This window comes from Calonectris borealis, chromosome 1, assembly GCF_964195595.1.
Source record: "Calonectris borealis chromosome 1, bCalBor7.hap1.2, whole genome shotgun sequence".
Classification (NCBI taxonomy): Eukaryota; Metazoa; Chordata; class Aves; order Procellariiformes; family Procellariidae; genus Calonectris; species Calonectris borealis.
This window is the reverse complement of record NC_134312.1, coordinates 67,361,248-67,372,568: the sequence shown is the minus strand read 5'-3', so window position 1 is coordinate 67,372,568 and position 11,321 is coordinate 67,361,248.

The following is an 11,321-nucleotide window of genomic DNA, read 5'->3' as shown; positions in this document are numbered from 1 at the left end:
AGGTCCCGATATTTCTCAGCTCTCCTTTTATTCCACACTCCCACGTATCTCCATATCCTCTCAGACCTTTCCTAAAAGGCACGTTTTTTCTCACCTGCAATAGGAACCTGCATTATACTAGTGCCACCATTTACACTTAGAAAAATAATCTTTTCCTTCACTTAGAAAACTTACTTTTTTCTGTTTCTTCCTCAAGAGCCACGTTTGCTCAGTCTTCCTGTATTGAAATCCGCTTGGATACTGTCTGTTCCCATTTTCAATTTGATCTTTGTCTTAAACATTCAACTCGTATCAGGACTCCTGTCTACTCCCAAAGGTGCAGAATCAGCAACAAAAACATTAGCATTAGTTATCACTCAGACTTCAAAAGCGTGTCCAACAGGCTAGACAGAAATGACAGAAACATTAAAAGAGACAAAGTTGAGAGAGAGAAAAGGGGTGGGGATCAGACTAAGAAGGTGATGTTACTTAGGGGAGCTAGTATAAAACATGATTACATTTTACTCAGTTTTTCTTTCTAGGGTACCTTGACCTCTGCTCATGACTATTTTAAAATTTCTAGCAGCTCTGGAACTTTTGAAGATTAAAAATTACAGAAAAAGGAGCAAAGGAGTTCCTATATTCCTGATTTACTTCAATGCAGTGTAAAGGAGGATAAAAAATCTGCTGCCCCTTCAGGACATTAACCAGCATGTTAACTCCAGTAGTCTCTATGCTACACCAGCTTTAGGAACAATTGCCCGTCTTGTTTCCTTCCCTGGCATTTCTGTCCCTATGGCTGCTTCAGCAGGAGCCCGTGGACTGGCTGTGGAGCACTCAGGGCACGTACGGTGCCCCAGGCACAGTGAAGCGTGCACACATATAGCACACTCCCGCGGTATACCCTGTCACACTGATAACTTGCCACCTGCGTAGCGGCCATCCTGTCCAGCACTGCACTGCAGCCGAGTTCCCCAGCATGGTTCTGTGGCACAGAGTCCCCTGACCCCTAGGGGTGTGAAGGGATCGGACCGCAGGGATTTTGATAAATCAGACACAAAAAGGAGGCTGCTTTCACCGTTAATTATTTATATAGATCTAATTAGCTCCTCGTGAACTTGCCCTGTGCCACCGTTACAAGGTGGTAGCCTTTCTGTAAAGGATTCTGGCCGTGGTTTGCTCTCCGATCCCTCACAAGGTGACCTTGCCATGAAAGCAGTCCTTGTGAGGAGACATTAATGACTGATCTGTGATGCTTCACCTGGATTTGATCCACTGCATTTTTCCAATTACTTAGTAAGGTTTCTCAAGCACATGGAAGACCTCCTCATACTAGATCAAAACTCTGTTTCAGTACCAAACTGCTGTGGAATGCCATGGCCTAATTAAGGCAATGTTAACAAGTAGTAGCAGCACACGCCTGTGAAATCTCACTGGAGTGGAACAAAAGTTGTTGATCCTAGTTATGTCATGTCTGACAATCAGCTGTGAAACTCACAGCCATTTAATTTGCATCTGTTCTCAGATGAAAGAACAGGGTCTTTTGACTCAATTGAAATGGCCTGCATCCTTAAGCAGGATTTGGCCCTTGATACTTAATGGACTCTGCAAGCGATACATGCCATGCATGCCTCCTGCATGCTCTACACTTTCACTTCCTGAAGATAAAAATCACAGAAGATATACCAGCGGCTTAGGGGCAATGAAAAATGCCAGAGCCTCTTGATCTAGCAGCAAAGCCCACCTACTGATTTATGACCCGATGTGTACCCTCCCTAAAGCAGAGTTGAAAAAAGACTGTAGGTGGGTATAAGATCTGTTTCTCTCACTGTTACAGAAGGTGGGGAAGAGGTCATGGTCGCTGGTCAGCTCCCTTTCAGGCAGAAGGGGAGCCCAAAGATCATCTCTTAGAGACAAATACCAAGGGTCAAACAATACCAGATCAGGCAGAGTCACCAGGGAGCAATTACTTCCTAGACGTCAGAAGGTGAAACACTCGCGATTTGCAGCATTGCCGATCACTAGGGTATCATGCTGTTTCACAGTTTAAATACTTGGGAACAGACCTGGCAGCAGGGAAGCATGTCTAGCATCTCTAGCCCAGCTTCTACGAAAATTGCCTGCTGCAAGTACCAGCTTGCAGCGGTGCTGGGACCGTGGCCTATTTTGCTGTGGAGGACGGCCAAGTGGAGCGCTGCTCTCACACCTTCCATGGCCGCCACATACTGAGAACAAAAGCACCGGGGACCAGTATTACTGAGCATAGCTACAGCTCTCATATCACGACACAGCGCTCCGGCAGTGTGAGAAAAGGCAGACATGAGCATCACCCACTGAGCTTCTTTCCCTGCTAAATGATCCTACTAGCAGTAATTCCTCTGCACCTCTTATAGTCTCCAACTACTTTTCGTGGACCAAATCTTCACTGCCACCTGGCTTGGATGAGACAATGACACTAATTTACACTGGCTGACAACCAAGCTCATTACTTCTGTATTTTGAATCTGTATCATATTCCAGGGCTTGATGGTTTGCTAGCTGCCTGCTGGGGGAGCACATTTGCTAGCATGTGTACCATTTGGGAGGAGTGCAGCCCCTGTGGTGCTCTGGAGGCACTGGAGGAGAGTGTGTTAAACTGTGCTCTGCTTCAGGGTGAATTACCAGTTTGAGTTTTTGTGTAATATTTATTTTCTAGCAATAAAGAATCTACCCCTGGGAGTAGTGAGGGTGCTTTGTATCACTTGGCAATGTAAGGTTTCTCAAGATCAATGCACAGGTAACATACACCCTAAATTCCGTAAACTAGCCTAGAACAGCTGAAAGTTCAGGTACCTCCATAGAGTTACTTAACCAGAGTCTTTTTTCTCTCTCTTGCTTTTCATCATATGCTAGTAAACTCTTAGGACTAAAACTGGCTGATTTTGTCCATCAGGCTGAAATAAACCTGTAATTTTAAATACTGGCAATATAAACCTCCACACCTTAACAATTACCCACACTACCTTTCAATCCAGCAGAAGCACATTTGGGATGGGATTCCTCTGACTGGTTTTAGATCACAGGATAATTCAGGTTGGAAGAGATCTCAGGTGATTTGTAGTCCAGGGTCAGTTATGAGGTCAGACCAGGTTATTCAAAGCTTTGTCCAGTCTTGTCTTGAAAAACTCCAGAGGTGGAGAATGCTTACCTGTCCTTATGGTGAAACAGTTTCGTCTTATTCCCAGCTTGCTTCAGTTTATGCCTCTTGTTTTTTATCCTCTCATCACGCGCCACTGGGAAAAGCCTGGCTCCATCTTCTTGCTAACCTTGGGAAGGCTGCTGTTAGGTCTCCCCTAACCCTTGTCTTCTCTAGGCTAAACAAGTCTAGTTTCCTCAGTCGTTCCTCGCAAGGGAAGTGCTCAAGCCCCTTGACCATCTTGTTATCCCTCTGCTGAATTCGCTCTAGTTTAGTCATGTTTTTCTCCTATTGGAGGGTTCAAAACTGCACACGGTATTCAAGTACCCATACAGAGACCCTTGTGACCATAGGCAGAGGTCCTGTGTGCTGTCCCTGGGCAGGACTGCCCAGGCCCAGGGTGATAGCTGCCCTTCCCTGCCCCTCCTGAAGCTGCCAGTCTCGGGGTGTGCACAGGCGGGCACCAGCCCAGCCCAAAGGAAACCAAGGTCTGTTCCTCGGGATCAGGGGACCAGATCACAAAAGAAGAGATGGTAAAGAAGGGACTGGGACGTGTGATCAGTGTTCCTGGTAATTTTTTAAAGGGAACCTTTTTTATTTAGACAACATCCCATAACCATCTTTCCAACCTCCCCCCAGCGTAGCATCATTTCTTTTAAACCTGTCCCCTGTGCTATTTCTCAAACCCTTGTGGTGCCTGAGGAATACACCCTGGAGCAGTGAAAACTGCAATTATGGCTTTTTATGTCCTCTTCCAATTTATAGGTTTTCAAATTACTGTACATCCAACAGTTTTACTTCATTTGTCATAAAAAAAAAGGTAAATGCTATCCAGCTTAATAAGAGTGGCACTTCCATTAAAAAATGATTCCTTTCTGTTTGAAGAGGCTGTTTTGGAAATGAACATCATTGGGAGGTTTTCAGTTTCTCACAAGTGACTGAAAGAAGGAAGGTTGCGGGGTTTGTATTTTGTCATTCAAGCCAGTTTTGTGGTTGGATCCAAGGGGAAGTTATAAAGTGAAGAGTTACTTCTTGACTGTTTTCAATAAAGCCTCACTTTTGGACATTGAAACATTTTCAAACTATCACAGAAAGAATTATAAGTGATGTCTATAAATGTCTGTCCATCAGATCACTGAAATGATTTTGAAAGAGATCTCACGCTGGAGAGGGACATCAGGCTGGCCTCTGTTTGGGGACTTTGTGCACATCCAAAAGAATCCCAGTCTGGTGCTGCTCAGTCATTTTAAAATGATATCCGGGATTTTCACAGGGACTTGCTAGCGCTTCCTAAGGCAATGATGCCTTTGTAGTTTTCAAACTGGACTCCCCATGGCCTGGGCATTCCCTTACTGGTCCTCAGATTGGGCATTTCCTATTCCTCCATGAGGCGGGTCCCTGAGAGCATATTGAAATGAGCACAGAGGGGGTCCTCTAGCCAACTCCACCAATTTAGGCACTTTCAAAGTATTTTTTGCTGAGGGAGAGGGCATGGGGTGTTTTCAGGATGGCCCTGATTGATGCCATACAGATGCTTTTCAAAATGTACCTGAGGGGTGGATTTCTGGATATCCTCAAAATGTTCCCAAGATGGGATTTTTGGAGTATTTCCTAGAATTGCCTCCTTCAGATAACAGTGTCTAAACTGAAATGGGTATAAATGAAGTCCAGTGTTACAAGGAAACATGCATGTTGCAGAGCTCCACCTTTAGACAAATTAATTTCATTCTCAATTCTTTTGCAGCACAACTAAACATGCTCATCATAATCCTTGTTCTCTTGGGATACTGCAAATACTTCACTATATGAGCTTTTGAGGGAGGCAAATAGAAAAATTTGCCAGGAAGGGTTTCTCTCCAGCTATGAACATGTATGCAAACCAGCTTGGCAATGGATTTTCACCTCGCTGCAAACATCATCCCATTTTTTGTCAGTGAACTTTTTGTTTCATGGCTGCTCAATGACTTTTTTGTGCTAGCCCTGTACAGCTGTCTGTCCCATCCCCTTCCCCTACTAAAAAGGCTTTACTATCATCTTCAAAACAAGAAGCTGGGCTTCTGATGGGTCCTCAGCACCCATCAGGATTAGACCTGCTTTAAGGCAAAAAAAAATTAAGGTACCAAATCAAATATACTAGTTGTTCATTTGCATTTAATTTGGAAACCTATAGAGTGTGCACATTGTAAATAATTTCACTCAACCACTCTGTACTTTAAAGTGCAGAGACTGTAAAAAAAGCGAACTCAAATTAGAATATGTAGGAGGATTTTTAGGACTTTGCTTTAACCGGAAATTTGGTTGACTGAAGTGCTGATAGTCTTAAACATTAAGTGCCTGGTGTCAGCAAGGAAGTGAACTTTATGGCTGAGTTTTACAATCTGAAAATAAGAGTTTATGTGAAAACGTGCAAGAGGTCCTTAATGAAAGTGTTGTTACCAGGCACTGCTATAATAATACTAAAGCTTCTGTGTTCTTACTTTTGACCTCCCTCCTAGTTAGATGTAAAGGTGCCAGGGGAGAAGGTTTGCTACAGTACAGGAATTTTGGATGATGAGTCTCAAAAGTAAGGATTTTTTATTATTTTATAACGGTGCCTCTGGTCCCTCCAATTTAAAAAAAAAAAAATTAAAATCTGTGTATTTCTGTCTTTTATCTATCATCTCATACACATTAAAAGCTAGATTGTTGTTAGGGGACAAAGAGTGCTACAGTGGCACCAGCCTCTTCAACAGCTTACCTCTGGGCAGGTGACAATCAGGGAACTGTGTCCAGGGGAAGGAAGAGCCCAGCTTGTGCCCTGTAAAGGGTAACAGCCTGGCAAGGGTGCCAACCCAAGAGCAATCATGCAGATGACTGGGGGAATAAAAATGGAAGGAGAATTCAGATCCAAAGGAGAGGCAGTCCTTATGCCTAGCAGGGCTGGGAATGGTGCTTGGAAAGTTTCAGCTGGTTTCCTTTTCTTGGTTCCTAAGCGGTCATTTAAAGGACAACAAATGATACCCAAGCAAAGGGTCTGCAAAGGTGTGAAGTCTGGAATTTTACTGTCCCTCTCCACAGTGGAGAAACAACCTGTTATTTAACAACCCTTCCTTCAGGAAGGCATTTAATGATGGGCATCTCCATTTCCATACAAAACACTAACCCCCTCACCTTAAAGTGTTTTTAAGCCTGTCTCATTTTGCCTTAAGCTGCCCTCTAGAAGTGGCCGGCAACTCTGGGAAGGTGACTGGGAGAGATGGAGAGGGGGTGAGGAGAAACTGCTCCATATCCATCACACAGGCCAGCTGAAGTAATCTAGAGAAAATATGCAGCCACTTCCTTCCCTGCCACACAAGCTTTTCACAATCTTTTCAACAGACTGGGAGCACTGACCCTTTCCTTACCCCCTCACCATGTTCTAGTTCTTAAGATGTAGGAGAGGGATGAAGGACAGAGACAAGACCAGGCCAGCAGGAGCATGCTCGAGAAGGCATGGTGGCTCTCTGATCTGCTCACCACTACTACAAACACCTGCATGTCGATTAGTCAGAGGGTACAACACTGAGCCCGACTGAACAGTCAGCATCTTGTGGTGTCCAAAATCATGCTGGGTAACTGGGATCAGCCCTTGATCTGTGCTGAGCACTATCTGGGCTCATAATGCTTTCTGCTCCCTCTTCACCTCTTCTCAAGAGCCTTGGATCCGTGACGATGCTCACAATAAAACCCACATAAGGAACAACTGACCATCATTAAAACAGAATACAAACAAACAAATAATTAAACTAGAACCTGAACAGTCACTTTATTCTGCTGACGCCAGGTAAAATCTCTGAGGCAACAAAGAAGCATCTCCCATAGCCCTGAAGCTGCTGTTAGAGCTTCTTCATAGCCATCACAGGTGTACGTGTAACTGTGACAGTATTACTACAGCCACAGTGGGGCCTTTCTGAGCCAGGCTGGTACTCTTGGTTATACAAGTGCTCTGAAACTCCCTGTGGCCAAAGAGGCTCAAACGCTGCCTCTTCCTTGGCCTCTTGCCCTTGCTCCTTGTGTCCCCAGAGCTCTGTCTGGCCACCCCTCCTCAGAAACGGGCCCCCACATCCAGTACTCCCCCCAAACACCCCTCGGTGTAAGCAAACCAAGCGGCTATTCTTCACAGGCAAGAGATCACTGAGACAGATTAAATGCTTTTCTGAGGCACGCTGATCCAAGCAAAATAAGAGCTGCCTGTACCTACATGATGTTCTGCCTCCGTTTCCCCATTTCTCTTCTTCAGGGTTTGGCGCACAGCCTTGCCGGCATGCACTCTCGCATACTTTTCTTCACCTGGTCAGCAAGGAAGAGCTACGAACAGCCAAGCTCAGCTTTCTGCAACTTCCAGCCCCATCTGCCAGCTGATTTGCTTGCTTGGCTTCAAGCCACCACCAGGTGGTCAGAGCCCCACGAGGGTACGGTTTGTTAGCCGGTTACAAGCCCAGCCATTAGGTTTTCCCAAGTAAAAACATTCTTTTTCTTATTTCTTTGTCCACTAACTCGTCGCTGAGATTAAAGCAATTAAAAAAGCGGCCTCGTGCGCTCCTGCCGCAGTAGAGAGAAGCACTGGCTCCTGCCTGCACGCACGAGTGAGGAAAAGGACGAGGAGGGGGTTTATGCTCATTTTTTGTGGCTTGAGAGCAGAGGTGGCAGGCCCTGTAGGTGCAGTATGGAGAGCCGAATACTATCGGCTGACTCAGCTTTCGCCTGCGCCCCACGAGCAAAGGGGCCACGACCGAGCGAGGGCAATTGGGTCGCGCAGGGTACTCCCGCAAGACGCCGTGACTGCCACCTGGGAAAGGGACGCTGCGCGTAAAACCCGTACCGGCGCTGCCCGCTTGTGCCTCACGGCAGGGGCCCGCCGGCCAACGGCTGAAACCGCCGCCTCACACTGAGCACCCCAACGCCCCCCGGCCGCGGCGGGGCGGGGCCAGCGCCACTCGCGGCCTCTGGGCGGGGCCGGGCCGGGCGCGGCCTCGCCCCGCCGCCCCGGCGGCCCCTGACGGAGGGAGGCGGCGGGGGGAGCCGCCGCCCCGCGCCCCCTCACAGCGGCGGGCCCCGCCGCCGGCGGCTGTCCCCGACGAGCACAACATCCAGCGGCTGCGAAACACCGCAGCCCCCTCGCCAGCGGCGGGTACCGGGGGCCGCTGTAGCACCCCCGCAGCCAGGCCAGCTCATTTTCCCAGCGCAGCGTTGGCTTACCCGGTCTAATAAGAGCTCCCAGCGGTCACGTAGGTGCTGTGGCAAGGCCCGGCTGCCGAGCAGGGAGGGGGTACGGCCGCAACAAAACCTACGACAGTGTGAAGGTTAGCGGCACTGGCGGCTTGGCCAGGAGAAAATCGTTTGTGGCATGGAAAGGGCGTAACCGCACCAGCAGGTTGCGAGGTCCCCTCTCCTGCTGGGTCAGCTGTTGGGCAGCGTGCGCTCCCACCGATGCCTGCAGTGCCCCTGGGTACTGGGGCTTTTGAACCTCCTCGTAAACGTCTGCATTTTCCCCGGTATCATCAGGCCACGTTGTAGAGGTCAGCGATAAAAGCCACCTGCACCACACCTCTTTGCAGCCCCTTTCTAAGAAGTCCCATCCATGACATGCACATCCCCCACTCCATTTCCAGCTCTCCCAGTACTGTGTTTGGCTTCAGCAGAGACCTGGGGCCAGGTTCTCACTGAGGCTGAGACGGCTCGAAACAGCGTCTGTGGTGAAGAAAAGTCTACAGCCAACGGTGAGGGCAAGGGCTGAGCGGGATCATGAGTGGTCCTTTCCCATGGCCAGAACTGAAGGCTTAGGACACCCGGGCAGTCTGTCCCTTTCCAGTCTATCTTCTGCTGGGCAGGAGGCTAGGGCAAAGCAGGTGCCACGGTCTCCTTTAGCGATAACCTCTCTCTCGAGTACATTAGAAAATATCCTCCAAATAACTCTCACTAATAAATTCTTTATGATAGGTGGCATGAAGTGTTAGTGCCACGTTCCTTTCAAATATATTCAGGATTTGGAAGTACACAAGTGTTTTGCTTACCATTTTTTCTCCCAGAGTATGTCACTCCCGCTTCTCTGTAGGCCCGTAACTGTGTAACTTACCTGTTCTGCACCGACAGAAGTCGAAGCCGTTACAGGTCAATGCAAACGTGGACCTTCCAATAGAAATACCAACTGCAACCTCTCCTCCAAACAGCAAAACAGGCTACATTTGCTATGTGATGCCCATCACAACCAAAGAGATACCTCAACAGCTTTACAAACCCTATATATAATTATTCTGCAAGGGAGCACAGGTTTTGTGTTTGTTTACTGTAGACTGTTTGTATGGAGGAGGCCAGCAGCATTTCCCTGGTGGGGAACTTCAGACTTCCAGTGTCTCAAAAAGGGGACTTGGACATGTGCTCCCTTTCCCCCTTCTGGCCAGATTCCCTGGGAATGAAACAGAAAACAAGAGCCAAAAGGGAGCTGCATCTCTGATGCTGGCAATCACAGGACCAGGTCTGCAGAACACATGGTAGACTGTCTTACCCCTCATCTGGACAACCTGAAAATGGCATTATGTGCTACAAGAACCATTTAGAAGGAGCTTCCTTTTTTCTTACATCATATCAAAACTAAATTTTTATACGACTTCAGAAGAGTTGTAACTGTTTAGTCAATGGGGTTGGATGGCACCCAGTCATCTGCTCAGAAAGCAGGTTATAGGCTCAGTCTTGTAGAAGCCACAGAGGAAGAAATTTCTACATTGTACAGATCAGAATAAAATTACTCTTCATGCAGCACCATAGAAAAGCAAACAGAATCTGCCATTACGTGCTTCAGCAGCAGCACTGGGCACTCAGCTCAGGCTTTAGAAATTGTGAATCTGCTCCCTACCCACTGGTGACCTCCAGCAAAATACCTTCTTGTCACATGCCTTGTTTGTCTCATCTTTTGAGTATAGTACGATCTTCTGTAAAACATCTTTATAATGCTTGCACTGTAAGGTATTTTAGCAGATGTCACACTTGTCATTGTGACAGCTGATTCAGGTGAAGCACAGGAGGGCTTTACCCAGGATTTTGCCTCCTGATTTCATTTCACATTGCTCTGAAAATGGCAAGTCCTGCCTCCCCGATGTTCCCACAGGAGCTTCCTCCTCCACAGCTGTACCCCTCCATCAGGTTATCTGCCCCACGAAAAAGAGCCCTCTGTCCATCAGCACTGATGTTCTCAGCACCCAGAGGTTACCCAGACAGTACCTGTAGTCACTGGCATGCAGCAGCAGCGTAAAAGACAGAATTCATTATTTGAAAAAGGGTGAAAGTTGCAAAGAGTGGGATACATACTAAGTTTACCTGCTTTAAACCACCTTTTGGTGCACTTGCTTCTCTTCAGTGACTTTACATAGAGCTTTTCATTTTAGGTGAACCGAATCATGCCCAAGGTATGTTTAGGCATCTACAGCAGAGAATGTAAATATGTCCAAAATAGATGCTGTTGTACTAAAATCATGTGGTCTTGCAGTCTATGCAGAGCTTTCACTGAAGTGATTTTCTACACGAATCTCTGGATATCATTGTGCTCAATTTATAAGAAAACAGCCAGCATATCAGCAGGAATAAATCAGTGTCTCCACTAAAGTCCAAAACAGTCTCTTTCAACAAGCCATCATGCTTAAGTTTGCAGTGTTTTCCCCATTATCAGGGAATAGCCTCATCTTCTAAACTCAGTTACTCACTGCCATCTCCTGCCAGAGACCTTGCTCCCACCAGTCTGCTGGAGCTTATCCAGCTGACTACGCCTGTCGCGGGAAGAAACACTCCAGGCTCCAGCTTCAGTAGAGGAGCACTAGTCTCTTCCACCAATTCCGCTGGATCTGGAAAGGGATGTTTCCACATGCTGTCAGCACCAAGCCTTTAACGCTGTTGCTTCAGCTGGCCTTCGCCGAACGCCGGTGAGCTAGACAGAGAGCAAGCCCGCGGGAATACCAAATGTCAGCACCACCCGCTCCCAGTAAAGGAATGCCTGACACACACGCAGTGCCAAGGGAAAGCTCTGTGATTCTGCCCTGAGACAGCTGTCTATCATAATAAACACCATCTCCTTCCCTTGCTCTGCTCTTCTTTCCAAATTAAATAGGAAGAGAATTATCTCACCCCCCCAAAAAAAGTCTTGAAGTCTTGTTCAAAT